Source organism: Panthera tigris, chromosome C1 (assembly GCF_018350195.1).
Source record: "Panthera tigris isolate Pti1 chromosome C1, P.tigris_Pti1_mat1.1, whole genome shotgun sequence".
Lineage (NCBI taxonomy): Eukaryota > Metazoa > Chordata > Mammalia > Carnivora > Felidae > Panthera > Panthera tigris.
The window spans coordinates 165,762,924-165,786,005 of NC_056667.1; the positions used below are offsets into that span (position 1 = coordinate 165,762,924).

Sequence of the window (23,082 nt, forward strand, 5' to 3'; positions counted from 1 at the left end):
GCTCTAGATGTGAGGTTTACGGCAACAGCAATTACGAACATTTTTCGTAGTAACACACAACGTGCAAACACTGAAATTTTTTAAATGAGAAATGATGGTGGGGTGCCTGGGTGGCTCAATCGGTTAAGCATCGACTTCACTCAGGTCATCATCTCATAGTTTGTGAGTTCCAGTCCCACATCAGCCTCTTTGCTGTCAGCACACAGCCTGCTTCAAATCCTCTGCCCACCCCCCTTTCTGCCCTTCCCCTGCTCTCACTCTCTCAAAAGTAAACATTTAAAATAAAATAAAATATCTTAGAAAGAAAGAAAGAAAGAAAGAAAGAAAGAAAGAAAGAAAGAAAGAAAGAAAGAAAGTTGTTAAAAAATGATTTAAGTTTAAAAGGGCTTTCTTGAAGTGACCAGGGCTTCTAATACAAAGCATACCATTAAAATAGGCGGCATCAAAGCAGCACTTCCTGTTTTTAATGACTTCAATACCGCTTGTGGAGCTCCTGAAAACAAGCAGAGGCAGCAGGGTGTCATGATTAAGACTAGAGTCAGACTGACAAGGGACATATCCGAACTATGTCCCTTGTGAGCTGTGACCTTCAACAAGTTGCTTTACTTCTTACCTCAAGAGGACCTAGCTACAGTTCTGTGTAGGGTGATATGCCAGAATCTCCCCTTTAGCTTAAGCTCATTACATTAGCTTCAGTGCTTACAGGGACCCCTGTATCACCCATCCAGAACCCTTTCCTAGGACCGATTCTCCCACCTCCCAGCAATCGCCACATATCTACCACTGAGGCAAACTGAGAGACACATAACCCTCTCTCCTACAAGAATTATTTTATAAAGACATCTAACAAACCATATTTTACTACAGTGACAGAGGGTATCTTGAATTAGCATTCTTATAAAACCCCCCTAAAACATCAGCCTTGCTCATAGAAATGCAGAGGTATAAGCAATCTTCATCTACGTGAAACTACTGTAAATATAAAATCAGAACAATTAAGCTGATGGAAAGTACCCCCCAAAAAACAACAAAGCAGAAAACTTTTAATAAACACTCCAAACTGAATTGTTATGTCTTTAAACAGGCAGTTGGAACCAAAAAAAAAACCAAACAAAAAAAATGGACAAAAGCAAAATAAAATGAAAAAAGAGATGACTAAACCCAGGTAAGAAATAGAAGAAAAAAATCACATCAGAACTGAAGATGAAATTACAAGGTGCTCAACAATAAATTCAAATAAAAAATTTCTTGTTTAAGTTTATTTATTTTGAGAAGAGGGAGAGAATCCAAAGCAGGCTCTGTGCTATCAGTACAGGGCCTGACTGACTGAGGCACACAGGTGCCCCCAAATCAGGTAAAAATTTAATGAAATACACTGACTGAAAGCAAAAGAATAAAAATGAGACAATGAAGTAAAAATAGAAAGTTTTGAAATGGAAGACAAATAAGATATAATTGTGCATACATGAAGCCCCTGAAGGAAAAAAAAAAAACCAAAACGTTAGAATGGAACTGATGTTTAAAACTATAATCCAAAAAAACTTCAGAAACAAGACCCAATTTTACATACGAAAAGGATCCACTAGATGGCAGGGAAAACTGACCTACTATAATAAACTCTAAGACAAATCCCAGTAAAACTATTAGACTTTAAAAATAAAAGGAAAAATAAAACCAGGGATTCCAAGCAAAAGGATCACATAACTTAGGACAAAGAAAATAAGGCTGGTAACAGACTTCTCAAAAACAATATATACTGCAAGACCACACCGGAAACATGGAATGTGTGAACCAAGGATATTATTTCTGACCAACCCGTCCTTCTAGTACAAGGCTATCAAAAAACTTTATTTTTTTTTTTAAGTTTATGTATTTATTTTGAGAAAGGGAGAGAGAGTGTGCATGGTAAGAGGAGGAGAGAGAGGGACAGAATTATAAGCAGGCTCTGTGCTCTCAGCACAGATCCCAGCACAGGACTGGAACCCATGACCTGCAAGATCATGACCCGAGCTGAAATCGAGATGCTTGAACGTTTGAGCTACCCAGGAACCCATACACGTTACACAAGATTATTCATTATAGTACATACAAATTGGAAAATACAACTGCAAACAACCTGCATGTCCAGAGAAATTGAGAAGTTTAATAAAGAATGAGTGGGGCACCTGGGGGGCTCAGTCGGTTAAGCTCAGGTCATGATCTCCTGGTTTGTGAGTTCAAGCCCCACATCAGGCTCTGTGCTGACAGCTCTGAGCCTGGAGCCTGCTTCAGATTCTGAGTCTCCCTCTTCTCTCTGACCCTATCCTGCTCACGCTCTGTCTCTCTCTCGGAAATAAACATTAAAAACAATTTTAAAAAAAGAATGAGTATATCCACACAATTCTTCTAAAAAAGAATGAAGAGGACCTCCATAAAATAACATGGATATCCAGTATACACTGTTACATGAAAAAACTAGTGCAAAACAATGTCTGTACTGGGTTACTTTTTGTGTATTAAAAAATAAAAAATACAAACATTTATCTGTTCATTCTGTGCAAAGAGAAACAAAATAGGTGATAAAGTAGAGTAACTGCCTACAGAAAGTAGGGGAGAATGGGTGCAAAGCATAGGAAGCTGGAAAAGGAAAAGAGATGATTCTGTGTAGTTCTGACTTTTGGAACCATGCTAATGTTTCACATACTCAAAGAAATATAACAATATTAAAAGGATGAGAGGAAAATAAATCCCATAATTGAAATCAAATGGAAAGAAATATCTTAATGGCATTTCAAATGACAAACATACTGCACTAAATGGGGCAGTGTGAGGGGAGAAATAACCCAAATAACTTTTGAACAAAACAGTTTTACCATATACTCTAAGGCTGTAAACAAAACTGTAAATAAATACTGAACTCCAATAAATGAGTTTGTTTGGTTTTACAGTGTTAAGAATTAGCAATTCTTAATTACTTTCTGTGTATTCTAAGATTGAGCAAATAAGTAAGTAAACTGAATAATGAGAGCCAGACTTCTCACTGTCAAAGGAAGTTACAAATATGGAAGGTGGGAAGGAGGCTAAAATGAACCCCATAATGATAGCTGGAATAGGAAACATTAATATATACTCAGAAAACTTTAAAACATTTAGATATAGAGGTATGTGTATATGTTACATAGCTCTGTCCACTGAGAATTTTCTGATTAATTTTATGTGTCAATGTGACTAGGCCACAGAGTGCCCAGATATTTAATTAAATATTATTTTGAATGTTCCTACAAGAGTTTTTGATGAAATTAACATTTTAATTGGTAAAGTATACTGCCCTCCATCTTGTGGGTGAGCCTCACCTAATCACCTGAAGGCATGAATAAAACAAACAGACTGACCCTTCCCCAATGGGAGAGAATTCCCTAACAGACTGCCTTCAAACGAAATCTGCAACATCAGTTCTTCCTGCCTGATAGCTTTTGAACTGGATCATCGGTTCTCCCTCAGTCTCAGCAGCCTGCCACCCTACCATGCAGACTGACCTGAAGCCTCCACAGTCACATGAGACAATTTCTTATGATAAATCTCCTTATGCATATATCCTATTGGTTTTGTTTCTCTGGAGAATCCTAATACAAACGCCTAAAGATCAACAAAATCTCAGGAGCAATGAGCACAGATGCCTAGATCTTGATTTTTTTCTTTTTTTAAGTTTATTTATTTTGAGAGAGATAGCGAGAGAAAGTGAGAGATTGGCAGGAGCAGAGACAGAAAAGAGCATGAGAATCCCAAGCAGGCTCCACACAATCAGAACAGAGCCTGAGAGCGGACTCAAACTCACAAACTCTGAGATCATGACCTGAGCCCAAGTCGGATGCTTAACCAACTAAGCCACCAAGGTGCCTCTGAACCTTGACTTCTGAATACTGTTCCCACTAAAAATAATCAGGACTCCTTGAAAAAAATGGCAGATTCCAAGACGAGGTAAAGAAAATATAAGATGACTCTGGAACATCTTATTGTCAGAATATAAAGTGCTCAAAAATGTATGGGTACGTGTCAGACAAAGAATAATACAGGTAAGAATTATCATTGTATGGTGAAATTCATGGGTAAAAAAGTTATGAGAAATAAAATATTTAGAAATTCTCAAAGTATCTCCCTTAAAGATATTTATTAACTACAAATGCAAAAAAAAGTAAGTTTACAGTGGGGAAACCTAGAGGATGCCACCATAACCAACTAATAAGAATTTACATCACTAGTAATAGAACAACAACAGCATGGGCCTCCAGATATAATATATGGATATACTTCTGGAGTATTCTGGCCAAAAGTGTACAAACTAAATTTAATCAAGAGGAAATTTTAAAAAAAAAAAAGGGACAATATTTCTACAAAACAGTGGACATGTATTCTTCGAAAATGTCCTCTCATGGGGGCGCCTGGATGGCTCAGTTGGGTAAGCGTCTGACTCAGTTTCAGCTCAGGTCAGTCTCATGGTTCGTGAGTTTGAGCCCCATGTTGGTCTCTACACTGACAGCAAGGAGCTTGCTTGGGATAGTGTCTCTCTCTCTCTCTGCCCCTCCCCCATGCACACTCTGTCTCAAAATAAACTTTATAAAATTATATATATATATTTAAAAAATGTCCTATTGTGAAACACAAAGCAGACCAAAGAAGAAGATTAAAAAGGTATGACAAATGAAAATACACAATCCTAGACTGGACCCTATGCACGGGGTGGGGGGAGGGAAGGGTAGTTTATCATTCACTCAAAAGGACATTATCAAATTCAGCAAATTTGAATTTTTAAAATGTATCTATTTTTAGAGAGAAAGCATGCAAGCAGAGGAGAGGGGTGGAGGGAGACAGACAGGGACAGGACAAACAATCCCAAGCAGGTTCCATGCTGTCAGCACAGAGCCACAGCACAACATGGAACTCAAACACACGACCCTAGGATCATGACCTGAGCCTAAATCAAGAGTCAGATGCTCAACCAACTGAGCTCCCCAGGCACCCTCTAAAATTCAGCAAATCTGAATAAAATCAATGCTGTATCAATGTTAACTTCCTGATTTGATCACTATACTGTGGTTACATAAGAAAATATCCTAGAGCATCTGGGTGGCTCAGTCGATTAAGTGTCTGACCTCGGCTCAGGTCATGATCTCACAGCTTGTGCGTTCGAGCCCCACATTGGGCTCTGTGCTGACAGCTCAGAGCCTGGAGCCTGCTTCAGATTCTACATCTCTCTGTCTCTCTCTCTCTCTCTCTCTCTCTCTACCCCTCTCCTGCTCACACTCTGCCTCTCCCTCTTGCTCTAAAATAAACTAACATTAAAAAGAAAAAAATAGGCTTCGTTTTTGGGAAATGCAACCTGAATATTATTTAGGGACAAAAGGACACAATGTCTTCAATTGCTCTCAAATGGCTCAGAAAAACTGTGTATTCAACTGCTTTATAAAAAGCAAACGTGGGGTGGCTCAGTTGGTTGGGCTTCCAACTCTTGATTTCAGCTCAGATCATGTCATGATCTTACTGTCGTGAGATCAAGCCCTGTGTTGGGCTCTGTGTTGATGGCACAGAGACTGCTTAGTATTCTCCATCTCTCTCTGCCCCTTCTCCATTCTCTCACGTACATGCATGCACATGTGTGCACTCACTCTCAAAAGTAAATAAACAAACATGTTAAAAAGCTAACATTTGAGGAATCTGAGTTGAAGAGTAAATAGAATTCTTTGAATTATTTTTGAAATTTTTCTGTAAGTCTGAAGTTATTTCAAAATATAAAAGTTGGGTAAAATTAAATATTTGATAATAAGCCTTCCTACATCATTCCCCAAGGTGTGCACCCACATACACATTATAATAAAAGCCAAAGCTAAAAACCAAGGATAGACCTTCAAGTTATTCTTTTCCTATAACCTCTCTACAAATGGCCATATAACCTGCCAACCCTATCCTCTTCTCTTCAACAGCACTATTGCCTCAATTACTGTATAACGTCTGAAAGATTCCCAATTCCAGAATCTCCTCTTTCACACTTGCAAAATTAACCACCTCACTACTCTACTCTAAAATTTTGAACAGTCCTCCACAGCCAACTCTTCTGCCAGATTTAAGTCTTTTCCAGATCATGCCCCTGACTCTTTCTACCTCACATCCTCCTCACCGTCAAGAAACCGAGTGCAGTTCTCTGAACTTGCAATGGTATTTCATTGTTGGTGCTCTGGCATATGCGGTTTTCTCTGTTGAAATCCCCTTCTGTCTACAGAAATTCCTATTTATTCTTTAAAACTTAAGCTTCACCTTGTCTGTGAAAGCTTCCCTGACACAACACTCAATGTGAGGATGAGTAACTATTCTCTCCTTCCTTCATGCTATGATTTTATCTTACACCTTCTCTTATTATACTTATTACACAGTACAACTATCTCACATTCTAAGGTGAATGGGAACTCACTGACAGAAAAGACTAACTTATTCTTATTTGTTGAATTACCCAACAAATAAGGGTCCTTGGGATACCTGGGGGTTCAGTCGGTTAAGGTCCAACTCTTGATTGCATCTCAGGTCATGATCTCTCGGTTTGTGGAATGGAGCACCATGTCAGGTTCTGTGCTAACAGTGTGGAACCCGCTTGGGATTCTCTTTCCCTCTCTCTCTGCCCCTCCCCCTGCTTGTGCATGCATGTTCTATAAGTAAATAAACATCAAGAAGAAAAACCTTAAAGAAAAATATTATAATGATACACTTGCACCCCCTTCTAGTATACTCATTACAGGGATAAGTGAAACTAATTTTAAGAGATCCTCAAATTATCAATGACAATAATCCATGTTAAAGCTTCCATGAAAAAATGCTGTCACATACAAATATGCAAAATCCTAACTACAGAAATTAGGACTGTTGATGTCTTTGATACCTTGTCCTTCTGGTTTTTCTGATGATCACTTTGTCTTAGCATTTTGGGGACCAAGCATGATCTGACCCTCACTTACCTGGCCCCTCCTACATGTTTCTATCATAGCCTAAATATATTTCCAAGCATAAAATTTAGCATCTATCATTAAAAGCGTATGCTCCAGAAATTCAGGATTGTGTCAGTTTTAATTTCCACTATATGTCTGCCCTCTCCCTACAAGTGACAAGTACAGTGTGTGAAGCATAGAAGGGACTCCATGAATTTAAGAGAAATGGCTGAATTCATCTGGAGATATTTTAAGTGGGAATTTTCAAAATGACTGATTTTCCTTAGAATAAAGAAAGATTATTTTTCAGAATAAGCCCTGATAATCAGACCTATGTACCTTATATGGCAAAAGGCCTATTTTCAGTAGCATGAAGGGTACTTCAAGATTTCCCCTCAAGGTCTGGGAGCACAAAGACTTCCCCTACCACTGTTCACCACAGACAAGAGTCCACAGGGCTTAATAGCTTTATTGCCTACCAGAAGGACAGAGCTACAACTGTGGCAACAAATTCTGAAACGATAGTTAAGTATAATGGCACTAATACACCCTTAGAAAATGGTTGCTGTACTGAAAACTAATGCCTTCTCTTGAAAGTTCTATGACCATGAATGAAATTCCCTTCAAAGTCTTGATCATGAATTAAATTCCATAAAAATTTTTATATTCCAAAAAATATATATATATTTAAAAAAAGCATTATACTTATAGCATACACTATCCATTTAAAAAATCAGAAAATTTAACAAGTAACTTGACAATAATCCAATAACTTTCTTACTATAATGCATTAAAGTTTTCTTTTTTTAAAAAAGTTTTTTTTTAAAGTTTATTTATTTTTGAGAGAGAGAGAGAGAGACAGAGCACGAGTGGGGGAAGGCAGAGAAAGGAGGAGACACAGAATCTGAAGCAGGCTCCAGGCTCTGAACTGTCAGCACAGAGTCCAATGCAGGGCTCAAACTGATGAGCCATGAGATGATGACCTGGGCCAAAGTCAGACGCTTAACTGAGTCACCCAGGCGCCCATGCATTAAAGTTTTCTTAATATAAAGTACAGCTCTTTTCAAATAGTTCCCTCATAGCCATGCCAGTTTCTATACAAAACTAGTTTATTACTAAATACTAACTGCAGAAAAAAGTCCGTGTCATCTTATAATTCTTTGTGTATTTTATAAAGGTCATAGGTAACAAAGCAAACTGAGTATGTGTCCCTAAAATAAAGAAATGGAGCACCTAATTTCTTCTTCCTCAGAGGAAAGGCTTTGTTGTCACCAGAGTTAATTGAATTCTTGCTTTGATCCTATTTTTTTCTCTAATGTTCTCTATTAATTGACCTCTTTTTACTTTCCTCTTTCTCTAACTTGCCTTTTCCCTTTAGCCCTAACTGCTTTTCTTATTGAAACTTAAAGTCCTGTCAACCTCTTAAGTTAAATACACAACTACTTAGATGCCAAATGTCTACCAATTTTATCATAGGACATTCAAGAGTGCCATATTTACTAATCACTGCCAATGTCTGATTTCTCTGCTCTAATAGTAAATTCCTTTTTTACACCTAGCTAAAGTACTATATTTTATTATGTTCTCTCTCAGTGCTTAACAAAAAGTAAATACTCAAAGATTAATACTATAATTTAACAAAACCCTAGTTTAAATGGACTATACAATAGAATGCCATATAATCCGCAGTGTTCTTACAACCATATTATAAAAAATAAGATCAAGAGAGAATTAAAATAGACTTGGAAATTTTAAGTTACTTACAAAATACATTTCCCATAAAATGTCTTCTCTTTGCAAATCAGATCAGATTTCATGTAATGCTTCATAATACAATCACACAAGTGAGTCATTTGTACAAGGTACAATAGGGTTTTTAAAAGTCTGCTAAGGTAAAAACTATGAAAGACAAAAGTTCAAAGCTGCACAGCTGGAAGCATTCCAGAACAGAACCTTAAAAGTGACAGAAACCACTAGTGCTCACTTGTATTTTTTGATAGCATCATTCTAAACTAGTGGTTCTCAATCTGGCTACATATTAGAATCACTTGGAGAGCTTTTAAAAAATATCCAGTCCAGGCCAAGTGGATCAGAAGATCTGGGATTTGGATCTGGCATAGGAACTGTTTCAAAGCTCCCCAATGACCATAATGTGATACTAGGATTCAAAACCATTAGCCAGGTCTCTATAATTATTAACACAGAATAAAATATTAAGATATCATTTAGCACTAACAACATTTTGTTCTTAAAGAACATTCAACTAATTTACTCTTTAAGTTATCTAGCAGTATAAAAAATGAAAATTAAAAAAAATAAATCATCTAGCAGTATGAAAACACTTAAATCTATACTTACCAAAAAGGAGGTCCTCCACTATCATTTGTTGGTGATGCAGATATTTTAACAATTAAAATTATGGTGATTACCTTATTTTAGAAAGAGTATGGGGCTCCTATAGTACAAACATATTATTTTGACATTTTACAGTAATTCTAGCTTCAAATTCTCCAAAATAGTTGATGATGCAGTCATCAACTAACAGCTTGCAAGTTGTAAGATGATAGGAAATATACTTTGAGATGAAGAATTGGGGTATTTCAGGCAGAACAAACTGATCAAGGCCATGATATAAAGACAGTACAAGTGTAGAATCTGTCTAGAACAAAGGAGGAAGTTCAGTGTGATGGAGACAAATAGGGATAGTTAGATATGGGAAGAAAAGCTAAGATTGTGTGCAGACTGAAAAGTCTCTGAATGACAGACTATTAGTCTGTTACTGGAGAACTAACTACTAAAGAACGACAGGGTGTTCCACTTTTGAGAAGATGGGAGTAGATGTACTTTTTCCTCATTCCTCCCACTAAGTACAATTGAAAATGCTTACACATGAAAGTGGTGAATTCCCTGGGTTTTCTTTGGTCTTCACCTATCTATCTCACATTTGGAGCTAAAATGCTGGCTACCTGCAAACACGAACAGATCAAACCAGAAAAGGCCCCAACTTGTTCTCTTTAGCCAAAGACCAGGAAGGGGTAGTCTAGCAACAGAGAAAACTTTTAGACAATAACTGCACTACTGTAACTAAACACCATACAAAAGACCATGACCCCACCCCACCCATGACAACAAAGCCTGAGTGGGTAGACTACACTTCCACCCTCAGGAATATGTAATGAGGTACACTAAGACCGTCAAGTAAGGTGGGATCACAGACAGCCAAGGAGGGATCCAACACTTTCATCTGAGAATGAGTCCTCACCCTCCAGGACCTGTCATCCCCACTGTGTGAGTGGAGACCACATGAAAAGCTGTTAGAATTATCTGGCAAAGATTTTAAAGCAGCCATGATAAAAATATTTCAACGAGCAATTATGAACATGCCCAAAACAAATGAAAAACTAGAAAGTCTCCACAAACAAAATCTGAGAGCAAAGAAATAGAAGATATAAGAACCAGATGGAAACTTTAGAACTGAAAGATACAATAACTGAATGAAAAAGCTTAGATGGACTCAAAGCAGAATAGTAGAGACAGAGGAAATAATCACTGAACTAAAAGAGAAAGAATATAAATTATCCAATATTAAAAACAGGAAGAAAACAGACTGAAAACTAAATGAAGAGATCCTTGCAGAGCCATGAAACAACAAAAGACTTAACATATGTGTCACTGGAGTCCCAAAAAGGGGGCAAGGGACAACTGAAAAAGTACCTTAAGAAATATGGCAAGAGACATAAACTTACAGGTTTAAGAAATTTAGTGAACCCAAAATTAGATAAACCCAAAGAAATCTATGCCAAGTCACAACATAATTAAACTTCTGAAGATTAAGGACAAAGAAAACATTCAGAAAAAAATCAAAACCTTACCCACAGGAGAAAAACAACTCAAATGACAGTGATTTCTCATCAGAAACCATGAAGACCATAAGGAAGTAAGCCAATATTATTCAAGTGCTGAAAGAAAAGACTGTCAACCCAGAATCCTATACTCAGTAAAAACATCATTCAGTCATGAGAGGAAAATCAAGACCTTCTAAGATGAAAACAACAAAAAAAAACTAAGTGAACGCCACCCATACACATACCTCCAAATTCAACTAAAATAAGACCTCTGAACAGAAAGGAAATAATAAAAGAAGGAATTTTAAAATATCAGGAAAGAAAAAAGAAAACAGTAAGCAAAAACATTGGTAAATACAATACGCTTTCCTTGTCCTCTTGAGTTTTCTAAATTATGTTTGACATTGAAGCAAAAGTTGTAACTGTCTGATACGGTTCTAACTGTACATACAGGAAACATTTTTAGACAATTATAAACAGGGGAGGGTAAAGGGACATAGAAGGAGGTAAGGTTTCTATGGTTCACTAAAACTGGTAAAATGATGAGAACAATAGGCTGTAATAAGTTATGTGTATGATTGTAATACCCTACAGCAAACACCAAAAAAGGTATACAAAGAGATATGTTCAAAACACAACTGATAAATCAAAATGAATTTCTAAAATATGCTCAAGTAACCGAAAGAAAACAGAAAAATGAAAAAGGTAAACAGAAAACAAAAATATTAAATGACAAACTTAAGCCCTAACACATCTACAACATCATTAAATAGAAAAGTCTAAACACATTCAAACACATTAGCACAGTGAATTAAAAAACATGATGTCTACAAAAAACTCACTTCAAATATAACTATAACGGCTGGCTGGAAGTAAAAGAATGTGAAAAATTACATCATGTAAACATTAACCAAAGGAAGGCAGAAATGGCTACATTAATATTATACAAAGCAAACTTCAAAGCAAAGACATTTACCAGAGACAGAAAAGCATATTATAGAATGACAAAACGGTCAAGCCATCAAGAAGACATAGCAATCCTAAATGTGCAGGTGTCAACTGACAGAAGTGAAAAATATATGAAGCAAAAACTAAAAGAACTAAAAAGTTAGACAAATCCTCAATCATAGTTGGAGATTTCAACATCCCTCCCTGAACATCTGATTGACCAACTACACAGAAATCAGAAGGATACAGACCTCAAGAACACTACCAACCAACAGAATCTAATCAACATTTATAGAACACTCCACCAATCAACACCAGAATACATACTTCTCTCCAAATACTCATGGAAATATACAGACCACACATCAAGATAGATCCTGACCCACAAACATATGGCCAACTAATCTTTGACAAAGAGGAAAGAATATCCAATGGAAAAAAGACACTCTCTTCAGCAAGTGGTGCTGGGAAAACTGGACAACGACACACAGAAAAATGAACCTGGACCACTTTCTTACATCATACACAAAAATAAACTCAAAATGGATGAAAGACCTAAACGTAAGACAGAAAGCCATCACAATCCTCGAGGAGAAAGCAAGCAAAAATCTCTTTGACCTGGCCACAGCAACTTCTTACTCAACATGTCTCTGAAGGCAAGGGAAACAAAAGCAAAATTGAACGATTGGGACCTCATCAAAATAAAAAGCTTCTGCACAGAGAAGGAAACAATCAGGAAAACTAAAAGACAACCAACAGAATGGGAGAAGATATTTGCAAATGACATATCAGATAAAGGGTTAGTATCCAAAATCTATAAAGAACTTATCAAACTCGACACCCAAAAAACAAATCATCCAGTGAAGAAATGGGCAAAAGACATGAATAGACACTTCTCCAAAGAAGACATCCAGATGGCTAATAGACAAAAAGATGCTCAACATCACTCATCATTAGGGAAATACAAATCAAAACCATGTTGGGATACCACCTCACACCTGTCAGAATGGCTAACATTAACAACTCAGGCAACAACGGATGTTGGCGAGGATGTGGAGAAAGAGGATCTCTTTTGCACTGCTGGTGGTAATGCAAACTGGTGCATCCACTCAGGAAAACAGTATGGAGGTTCCTCAAAAAATTAAAAATAGAACTACCCTATGACCCAGCAATTGCACTACTATTTACCCAGAAGACACAGATATGCTGTTTCAAAGGGGCACATGTACCCCAATGTTTACAACAGCACTATCAACAATAGCCAAAGTATGGAAAGAGCCCAAATGTCCATCGATGGATGAAGAAAATGTGATATATATACATATATATACACACAATGGATTATTACTCAACAATTAAAATGAATGAAATCTTGCCATTTGCAACTACATGGATGGAACTAGAGGGTATCATGCCAAGCGAAATTAGAGAAAGACAAATATCATAGGACTTCACTCATATGAGGACTTTAAGATACAAAACAGATGACCATAAGGGAAGGGAAACAAAAATAATAAAAAACAGGGAGGGAGACAAAAACATAAGAGACTCTTAAATATGGAGAACAAACAGAGGGTTATTGGAGGGGCTGTGGGAGGAGGGATGGGCTAAATGGGTAAGGGGCATTAAAAAATCTACTCCTGAAATCATTGTCGCACTATATGCTAACTTGGATGTAAACTAAAAAAATAAAGAAAAAGAAAAAAAAAGATGCTGAACCACAAAGCAAACCTCAACAAATTTAAAATAACCGAAATCACAAAGTATCTTCTAACAACAGAACCAAACTCCATAAGGGAAAAATAAAAGGAAAAATCTTCAACTACTTGGAAACTAAGTAACACACTTCTTGTTTGACCCAGGGTTTATTTAGAAGTCTCAAGGGAAATTTAAAATATGGTTATGCGTCTGACTTCAGCTCAGGTCATGATCTTTTGGTTCAAGGGTTCGAACCCCTCATTAGGCTCTCTGCTGTCAGCAAAGAGCCTGCTTCAGATCCTCTGTCTCCCTCTCTCTCTCTGCCCCTACCCCCCCCCAAAATAAACAAAATAATAAATAAAAATACACTGAACTGAATGACATCTAAAATACAGTACAGTTGCCCCTCAAAAAATGTTATGGTTATGGGCACCAACAGGTTACAGGCACCAACAGGTTATGGGCACCAACAGGTTACGGGCAGTAGAAAATCCACATGTAACTTTTGACTCTCCAGAAACTTTACTAACAGACTACCGTTGACCAAAAACCTTACAGATATCATAAATCAACGACCATGTCTTATCTGTTTTATAGATGTTGTAGTCTTACAATAAAATAACCTAGAGAAAAGAAAATATTAAGAAAATCCTAAGGAAAAAAACATTTACAATACTGAACTGCATTTTTTGATAGTGTAAGTTTACAGTACCTGTTTTTAAAGATGAACTGTCAATCCCTACATCAATATTGTCTTACCCGATACAAAACTGTATGTGTTATGCACATTACTAATGCTAGACATCAAAGAGTGAGATAATATGAAACAAAGTGGGTACAAAATTATTACAGTAGTACAATATGTACTACAGTTAACTTTATGCAGTAATGATTTAATACTGCATCTTTATATCTTTATATTTGTTTATTTAGTTTTTACTAGGAATGGTGCCACATATGGTCTGGAAGTACTTGTGTGCATAAGTTTTGATAAATTTTAACTTTTTATAAAAGATTTGTGTTTATTTTACGTTAGTAAGTGATAAACTAGCATCTACATATTATCTTATGCATTTGTTACATACCTCTAATTTTTTGTTGTTGTTGTTATTTCTAGGCTACACAGTTTGTCTGCTAGTTTTTTCACAGTGTCACAAAACTCCAAAAATTTTTCCAATATATTTACTGAAAAAAAAAAAAACCATGTAAGTTGACCCACAGTTTAAACTCATGTTGTTAGGAGTGCCTGGGTGGCTCAGTCGGTCAGGCATCCAACTTTGGCTCAGGTTATGATCTCACGGTTCGTGAGTTCAAGCCCCGTGTCAGGCTCTATGCTGACCACTCAGAGCCTGGAGCCTGCTTCCAATTCTGTGTCTCCCTCTCTCTCCATGCCTCTACCCCACTCACACCCTGTCTCTGTCTCTCAAAAAATAAACATTAAAAAATAATAATAAATTAAATAAACTCTTGCCATTAAAGGGTCAACTATATATCAAAAAGCGTGGAACACAACTAAAGCAGTTCTGTAGTATAGTTTATAACATTAAATACATTAGAAGAAGAAAAATCTCAAATCAATAATCTAAGTTCCAATTCAAGAGAAGAGCGAAATAAATCCAAAATGGGAAAAAATAAGAAAAAAAAAGCAAGAAGACATTAATTACCAATATCAGGAATGAAACAGGAATAGCACTACCAACTACAGACAGCAAAAGGATAAGGAAATACTATGAACACTTCTAACCACTTTGATTTGACAACTCAGACTAAGTGGGCCACTCCCTCAAAAAGCACAAACTACCACAATTCACTTAATATAAAACAGATAATATGAATAGCTCTTTAAACATTATTAAGATAAATGAACTTGCAATTTACAAAATTTGAAAAAAAAAATCTAAGCCCAGATGGTTTACACTGGAGAAGTCTACCAAATGTTTATAAGGGAATTAATATAAATTCTAAACAACTACTCTAGAAAATAGAGAGGAGGGAACACTCCCCAACTGATTTTATGAAGCTAGCACTACACATTGGTACCAAAATCAGATAAAGACATGAATGTAAATATAAAAACTGTTAACCAAACAGTAAATAGTAGTTGGCAATATATAAAAAGATAATACAAAATGATCAAGTGGTGTTTATTCCATGCAAAGTTGGTTCAGTATGTGAAAATTAATCAATGTAATCCACCATATTACCAGTGTGAAGGGGAAAAATTACAATCATATCAATTGTTGCAAAAACACAACTAGCAAAATTCCTCACCCATTCATCATAAAAACTTAGAAAAATATCTACAGAGGGGAACTCTCTCAACTTGATAAAGAGCTTGTACAAAAAAAAGTACAGCTAACATCATACTTAATGGTGAAAGACTAAATATTTTTCCCTAAGAAACAAGGCAAGTATGTCCACTCTCACCAATCTTATTCAATACAGTCCTGGGAGTTCTAATCAGTGCAGTGAGAAAATAAAATAAAAGGTATACAAATCAATAAATAAGAAATGAGATTTGCCCCTCTTTGCAGACAACATATTCATCTATGTAAGAAATCCCAAGGAATCTAAAAACTCCTAGAATAGATGAGTTCAGCAAGGTTGTAGAATACATCATTAAAAAAAAAAAAAAAATCAACTGGGGGCACCTGGGTGGCTCAGTCAGTTAAGCATCCGACTTTGGCTCAGGTTACGATCTTATGGTTCATGGGTTCGAGCCCTGCATCAGGCTCTGTGCTGACAGCTTGGAGCCTGGAGCCTGCTTCGAATTCTGTGTCTCCCTCTCTCTCTGTTCCTCCCCCACTCATGCTCTCTCTCGCTCTCCTTCAAAAATAAATAAAAACATTAAAAAAATTTAAACAAAAAAAAATCAACTGTATTTCTAAATACTAGTAACAAGTCTGTGAACACAAAATACACCATTTATAATCACTCTAAATAATGGTATGCCTTAAGAGACTGTTAAAAACTGAGAACAAACTGAGGGTTGATGGGGGGGTGGGAGGGAGGGGAGGGTGGGTGATGGGTATTGAGGAGGGCACCTTTTGGGATGAGCACTGGGTGTTGTATGGAAACCAATTTGACAATAAAATTCATATATTAAAAAATAAATAAATAAATAATGGTACGCTTAACTATTAATCTAACAAAACATACACAATACTTCCATACTGAAAACCACAAAATGCTAACGAGAAAAAACAAAGACCTATAAAACAAGGAGAGAGATACCATGTTCATGGATTGGAAGACACAATATAATAAAGATATCAATTCTCCTCAAATTAACACATGGGTTTCATGTCCCTCTCTTCGAAATCCTTTGTAGATACAAAGAAGATTGTTCTAAAATTTACATAAAAAGATAAAGGAACTGGAATAGCTAAAATAAATTTGGAAAATAATAAAGTAGGAGAAATCAGTCTACCAGACTTCAAGACTTACTACAAGACCGTGGCACTTGCAGAAGAACATATAGGTCAAAGGAACAGAAAAGAGAACCGAGAAATGGTACATGAATATGCCCAATTGTTTTTTAGCAAAGATACAAAATCAATTCAAGGGACAAAGATCGCCTTTCCCACAGATGGCAATAGAACAACTGGATATATATGGGAACAGCGGCGGGGGGGGGGGGGGGGTGGAGAGAAACTTATACAAAAATTAACTCAAAATGGATCACAGTCTTAAATGTAAAATAGAAAACTCAAACTTCCACAAGTTTTCTAAAATCTTAGGAGTCAATTTTCAGGATCTATGTATAGCTACACTAGACTTGACATCAAATGCAGAATCCATAGAAGAAAAAACTGAAAAAGCGGCCTTCATCAAAATCAAAAACTTTTGCTCTATGAAAGACTATGTTAAGAAAACAAAAAGACAAGCTACAGAGTGGGAAAAAACTTCTTTCAAACTACCCATCTAACAAAGAACTAGTATCTAGAATATAGAAAACAATACTTGAAACTCCCAACAGTTAAAAAAAATCCAAATAGAAAATGGGCAAAAAACATGAATAGTTTCACCAAAGAGGATGCACAAATGACAAGCACATGAAAAGATATTCAATGCCATCCAGCCACCAAGAAAATACTAATTACACCAATTAGTGTACACTAATTACACTGGGACCTCATCATGCACCTATCAGAATGGTTAAAATTGAAGTCAAAAACCAAATGTTGCCAAGAATGTGGAGGGAGGGGCACATGGGTGGCTCAGTCAGTTGAGTGTCCAACTTTGGCTCAGGTCATGATCTCATGGCTCATGAGTTCCAGCCCAGCGCTGGGCTCTGTGCTGACAGCTCAGAGCCTGGAGTAGGCTTTGGATTCTGCCTCCATCTCTCTCTCTCTCCACCTCTCTCTCTCTCTCTCTCTCTCTCTCTCTCTCTGCCCTCCCCTGCTCACACACTGTCTGTCTGTCTCCCTCTCCCTAATTTAAATAAGCACTTAAAAAAATGGGGGGGGAGGGTAAGGACCATTCAACATATTAGTCTGCTAGGGCTATCTGCTATAACAAAATACCATAGACTGGGTTGGTTAAACAACAGAAATTTATTTCTCACAATTCCAGAGACTGGAAGTCCAAGATCAAGGGGTGAGCAGGTTTGGTTTCTTCTGAGGCTTCTTTTTTTAGCTCACTGATGGCCACCTTCTCACTGTATCCCGATGTGGTCTTTCCTCTGCGAATGAATATCCCTCAAGGATGTGTGCCCACATTTCTTTTTATAAATACAACACTCAGATTGGATTAGGGCCCACTCTAAAGGCCTCATTTTAACATAAATTGCCTCTTTAAAGGCCTTATCTCCAAACACAATCACATTGTGAGGTACAGGAGGTGAGGAATTCAACATATCAATTTTAGAGGGAACAAAATGCAGTCCATAATATTCATACATTGCTAGCAAAAATTAAATGGTACGGCCACCATGGAAAACAGTTTGGCAAATTTTTTTTTTAATGTTTATTTTTGAAGTTGGGGGGGAAGGGAGGGGCAGGGGGACAGAGAATCCAAAGTAGGTTCTGTGCTGGCAGCAGATAGAGCCCTGTGAGGGGTTTGAACTTATGAATGGTGATATCATGACCTTAGCTGAAGTCAGATGCTTAACTGAATGAACCATCCAGGTGCCTCTGCAATTTCTTTAAAAAAAAAAAAAAAAAAAAAAAAAAAAAACTAAACATGCAGCCATACAACCCAGCAACTGCACTCCTGATCATTTAGTGCAGAAAAATGAAGACTCATGTTCATATGAAAACCAAACAAAAATGTTTGTGGCAGCTTTAGTCGTAGCAACCAATAACTCAAAAAACAATCCAGATGTCCTTCATTGGGTGAATGTTTAAATATACTGTGGCACATCCAGTGTGAAATACTACCCAGCAATTAAAAAGGAATAAACTCTTTAGATTACAAAAAACTTAAATGAATATCCAGAGGACTACAAAGAATGAAAAAAAGCCAATCTCAGAAGGTTACATACTACAGATTCAATTTACATAGCATTCTTGAAATGACAAAATTATAGAAAGGGAAAATAGATTAATGATTGCCAGAAGTAAAAAGGGGGTACGTGGGAAGGAAGTAGGTGTGGCTGCAAAAACAAAACAAAACAAAACAAAAAACTGTATCTTACTACAGATGGGTGGGAAATTTCACTGAAACCTTTGCACTTTCTGATATCTGAACGATGTGCTCTAAAAGTAAATTAGAAGAATAATAATGATCAAATAGCAATGGATGGGGAGATATTAGTTACCATATGTAGAATGATTAAAGAGGGTCAGGCTCTGTGCTAAGCCTAAGCCAGATTTATCCTAGCTCCAACACCTATGCTTCCCTTCACCAGGCTATCCTCAATTCTTCAATGTCACAGAAAGTTAACAACCACAGTGTCCAGCATGATCCTGCACAGAAGATGCAAATTATAAAATGACCTCTCCTATCAACATTCTTACTTCCTTAGTACCTGATCTCAGCCAAGTATCAAGGGGGAAAGCAATAATTACCTGCTTAAATGACTCACACTAAGATATAAGTAAGTGATAGGCTTAAATATTCTCACTATGTACAAAAGCAGGTTAACTCAAATGGCATTTAAACAGAAACTGTATGTTTAAGACAGAATTAAAACTGTAGTCAAAGTGTTGTCATCTGTTTAATTCAGGTACCCAAAAGCATCCACTCCCCATTTCTGATCTTGGGAGTTCTAGGTATTTTCAAAGTAAATTGAATACAAACCCCAAATTACAAAGCAGCAGTAGCAGTTTCCATCTCACCACAACTCAAGCTGTCTGGTTAGCTGCCCATCCTATAGAGAGGAAATATTTGGAATAGAGCTCTTATTTGTGAGGAAAGACAATCCAGAACCTGGTGAAAATCCATAAAACTCCACCTTTGTCTTCTAAGCTGCCTCTAAGCTTCCCTTTCCTGTGCCTTCTGAGTTCCTTCCCACCCCAGGGCATCCTTCAGACCTGCTGGCCCCAGGAGGCCAGGAATAGTCTTTCAGCCTACTCTATCAAAACAGAAAATGACTTAAAAAGGAAAGAAAATCTTTTAACAGACTTGTTTTAGAGTTTAAAGCATCTAGAAGAATGTTTGGTTTGAAGAAGTAGGAACGGTTTTTATTTTGCTGAGTCCTCCAGGAAAACCGCTTTCCTCCAGCTCCATGCTCGGGGGAACTGGGTCAAGAGTTCATAGGTAACATGAGCTCTACTTTGCCCTCTCCACTCTTTCCGCCTTACTTATTCAGAAGCCAAGAATCTAGGGGCGCCTGGGTGGCTCAGTCGGCTAAGCGTCCGACTTCAGCTCAGGTCACGATCTCACGGTCCTTGAGTTCGAGCCCCGCGTCGGGCTCTGGGCTGATGGCTCAGAGCCTGGAGCCTGCTTCCAATTCTGTGTCTCCCTCTCTCTCTGCCCCTCCCCCGTTCATGCTCTGTCTCTCTCTCAAAAATAAATAAACGTTAAAAAAAGAAATTTTTTTTTTAAAAAGAAGCCAAGAATCTCAAATTCTGAGCATCCAGATTCCATTTTTCATGGTGTCTACTTCCGCTTCCTGGTTTGACATCCCTTTCTTCTTTCAGAATTGTGGTCATTTTGTACCTCCTCCTCCCCTCCACCATCCCACAATCTGTTCATGCTTCAGAGTTCTTGGAACCTCCAATGTGTTAGGGGTAAAGCCGGGTGTGTACAGTCCATGAGGCGGTTAAGCTCATGAACTCCCAGACATGAAACTCAACTAAGGAAAAGAGCAAAAGGTCATCACACCCACTATCACCCCTATCCAGTAGATGGAAAGTAAGATTCAGCACTTTTGATTTTTACATGTACTTGGGGGTGGAGGTGGGGGTGTTGGAGGGAGGCAGTTAACAGTAACAACCACCAAACAGTACATAATACATGATCGGAACAAAACTACCAACCGGCAATGATTATATATACGGGAGAAGGCAATGGTATGGAAATACTTCTAAAACTACATGTCAAAATTAATTACAATTATATACACAACTAATTACAATATATTTTAATTTTGGCCTAATTATTATACAAAATAAAAACATGAATATCATAAAAGATGTGTCACGCTGATTACCTTTCAGTTTTACTCTAATGTAACTATAACCTTTCCTTCCAACCTCTACCCCTGCCTTCAGTTTCCTTCATTGCTGGCTTCAAATGTAGGATGGTGGCAATACCTCTTAAAACGTTTTTTTTTAATTTTTTTTAATGTTTATTTATTTTTGAGAGACAGAAAGAGACAGCATGAGTGGGAGAGAGGCAAGGAGGAGAGGGAGACCCAAAATATGAAGCAGGCTCCAGGCTCTGAGCTGTCAGCACAGAGCCCGACGCGGAACTCAAACTCACAAGCTGTGAGATCATGACCTGAGCCAAAGTCGGATGCTCAACTGACTGAGCCACCCAAGCATCCTACCTCTTAAAACTTTTTTTTTAAACTTTTTTTTTTAATGTTTATTTATTTTTGAGAGAGAGAGACAGAATATGAGTGGGGGAGGGGCAGACAGAGGGAGACACAGAATCCGAAGCAGGCTCCAGGCTCTGAGCCGTCAGCACAGAGCCTGATGCTGGGCTCGAACTCACGAACCGTGAGATCATGACCTGAGCTGAAGTCGGATGCTCAACCAACTGAGCCACCCAGGCACCCCTAAAACTTTTTTAAAAACAGGGCACCTGGGAGGCTCAGTTGGTTAAGTGTCCAACTCTTGATTTCAACTCAGGTGATGATCTCACAGTTTGTGAGTCTAAGTCCCACATCAGGTTCTGAACTGACAGCATGAGGCCTGCTTGGGATTCACTCTCCCCCTCTCCCTCTCTCTCATACATACATACATACATACATACATACATAAATACAAAAACCTTTTTAAAAAGCAATTACCAAGACACCATACTACCACACCAGAAGAGAGGTCAGCAACTTAGTGATCTACTTCTCAGACTGCCCATCTTGCAACCATAATATTAGTTCTAGTCTTTACGAGGTTCAAACTATTCCTTACCTAGTTATTATAATTATTTCCCCCAACATTTTTTATCACTTTCCAGATAATAAAGTCCAACTTACTTCACAAAAGCAGCATCAAAATCTAAAATTTTTAATTTTTTAAAAATTTTTATTTATTGTTTTTTAGAGAGCGCGAACAAGCACACAAGGGAAAAGAGCAAAGGGAAAGAGAAAATGCCAAAACGGCTCTACACTTAGCACAGAGCCTGAGGGGCTCAATCCCAGGACCCTGGGATCATGAAGCTGAGACCCTGACCTGAGCCGAAATCAAGAGTCAGATACTTAACCGACTGAGCCACCCAGGCGCCCATTCATCCATTTCATTTTAAAAGTTAATTATTTTTTGAATGCTAATTCTATTTTTCAAAATTAAAAAGATAGAAAAGGACACATTAAAAAGTCTTTCCTTTATTCCTGTTCCTCAACTATTGAGTTCTCACCTCCACAAAGTCATCCAGTGTCATCAGATTCTTATGTATCTTTCCAGAAACCTTTATGCATACATGTGCTTTCCCATCCATTTTATACAAACAATATCTTTAGGGGCGCCACGAGATTCCATACTACATACATATTCTACACCTTTCATTTTTCACTTCTTAGAGGTTTTTTTTCATATCAATACACAGAGTCATCTTCTTTTTTAAAAATAAACCTTTTGCTTTGGAATAATTTTAGGTTTACAGAAAAGTGGGGAAAAATGTGCAAAAAGTTCCTATATGTACCTTACCCAGTTTCCTCAGATGTTATCATCTTACTGTGGTACATTTGTCAAAACTGAGAAACTGACAGCAATACATTATTGTTAACTAAATTGTAGACTTTATTTGGATATCATCAATTTTTCCATTAATGTCCTTTTTCTGCTCCAGGATCTCATCCCGAATACCACATTGCATTTAATTATCTTGTCTCCTTAGTTTTCTCTGACAGTTTCTCAGTCTTTTCTTGACAGTTTTGAGGAATACTGGTCAGATACGCTATAGAGTAACTCTCAACTTGGGTTTTATCTAATGTTTCTCTCATGATTAAAATGAGGATATGGATTTCTGAAAACAATACACAAAGTTGAGCTGCTCTTCTCAACATGTAATGTGAGGGAGTCCTTGATGTA

At 37.3% G+C, this 23,082-nt stretch overlaps 1 protein-coding gene across 7 annotated transcripts in view; it reads right to left on the minus strand.

The window, feature by feature from the left end:
- Window positions 1-23,082, minus strand: part of SESTD1 (SEC14 and spectrin domain containing 1) — a 151,475-nt gene that overhangs the window by 118,200 nt on the left and 10,193 nt on the right. For 4 of the 7 annotated variants that reach the window (XM_042994804.1, XM_042994803.1, XM_007083894.3 and 1 more), the window contains exons 1-2: window positions 6,508-6,540; window positions 426-493 (exon numbers count right to left, since the gene is read on the minus strand). The exons of 2 other annotated variants lie outside the window; for them this stretch is intronic. The gene's annotated coding sequence lies outside the window, so the exon portion shown is untranslated. Of the gene's footprint in view, window positions 1-425; window positions 494-6,507; window positions 6,541-19,684; window positions 20,036-23,082 lie in introns of those variants that run through there. One more of the 7 variants, XM_042994806.1, reaches the window with a different exon arrangement.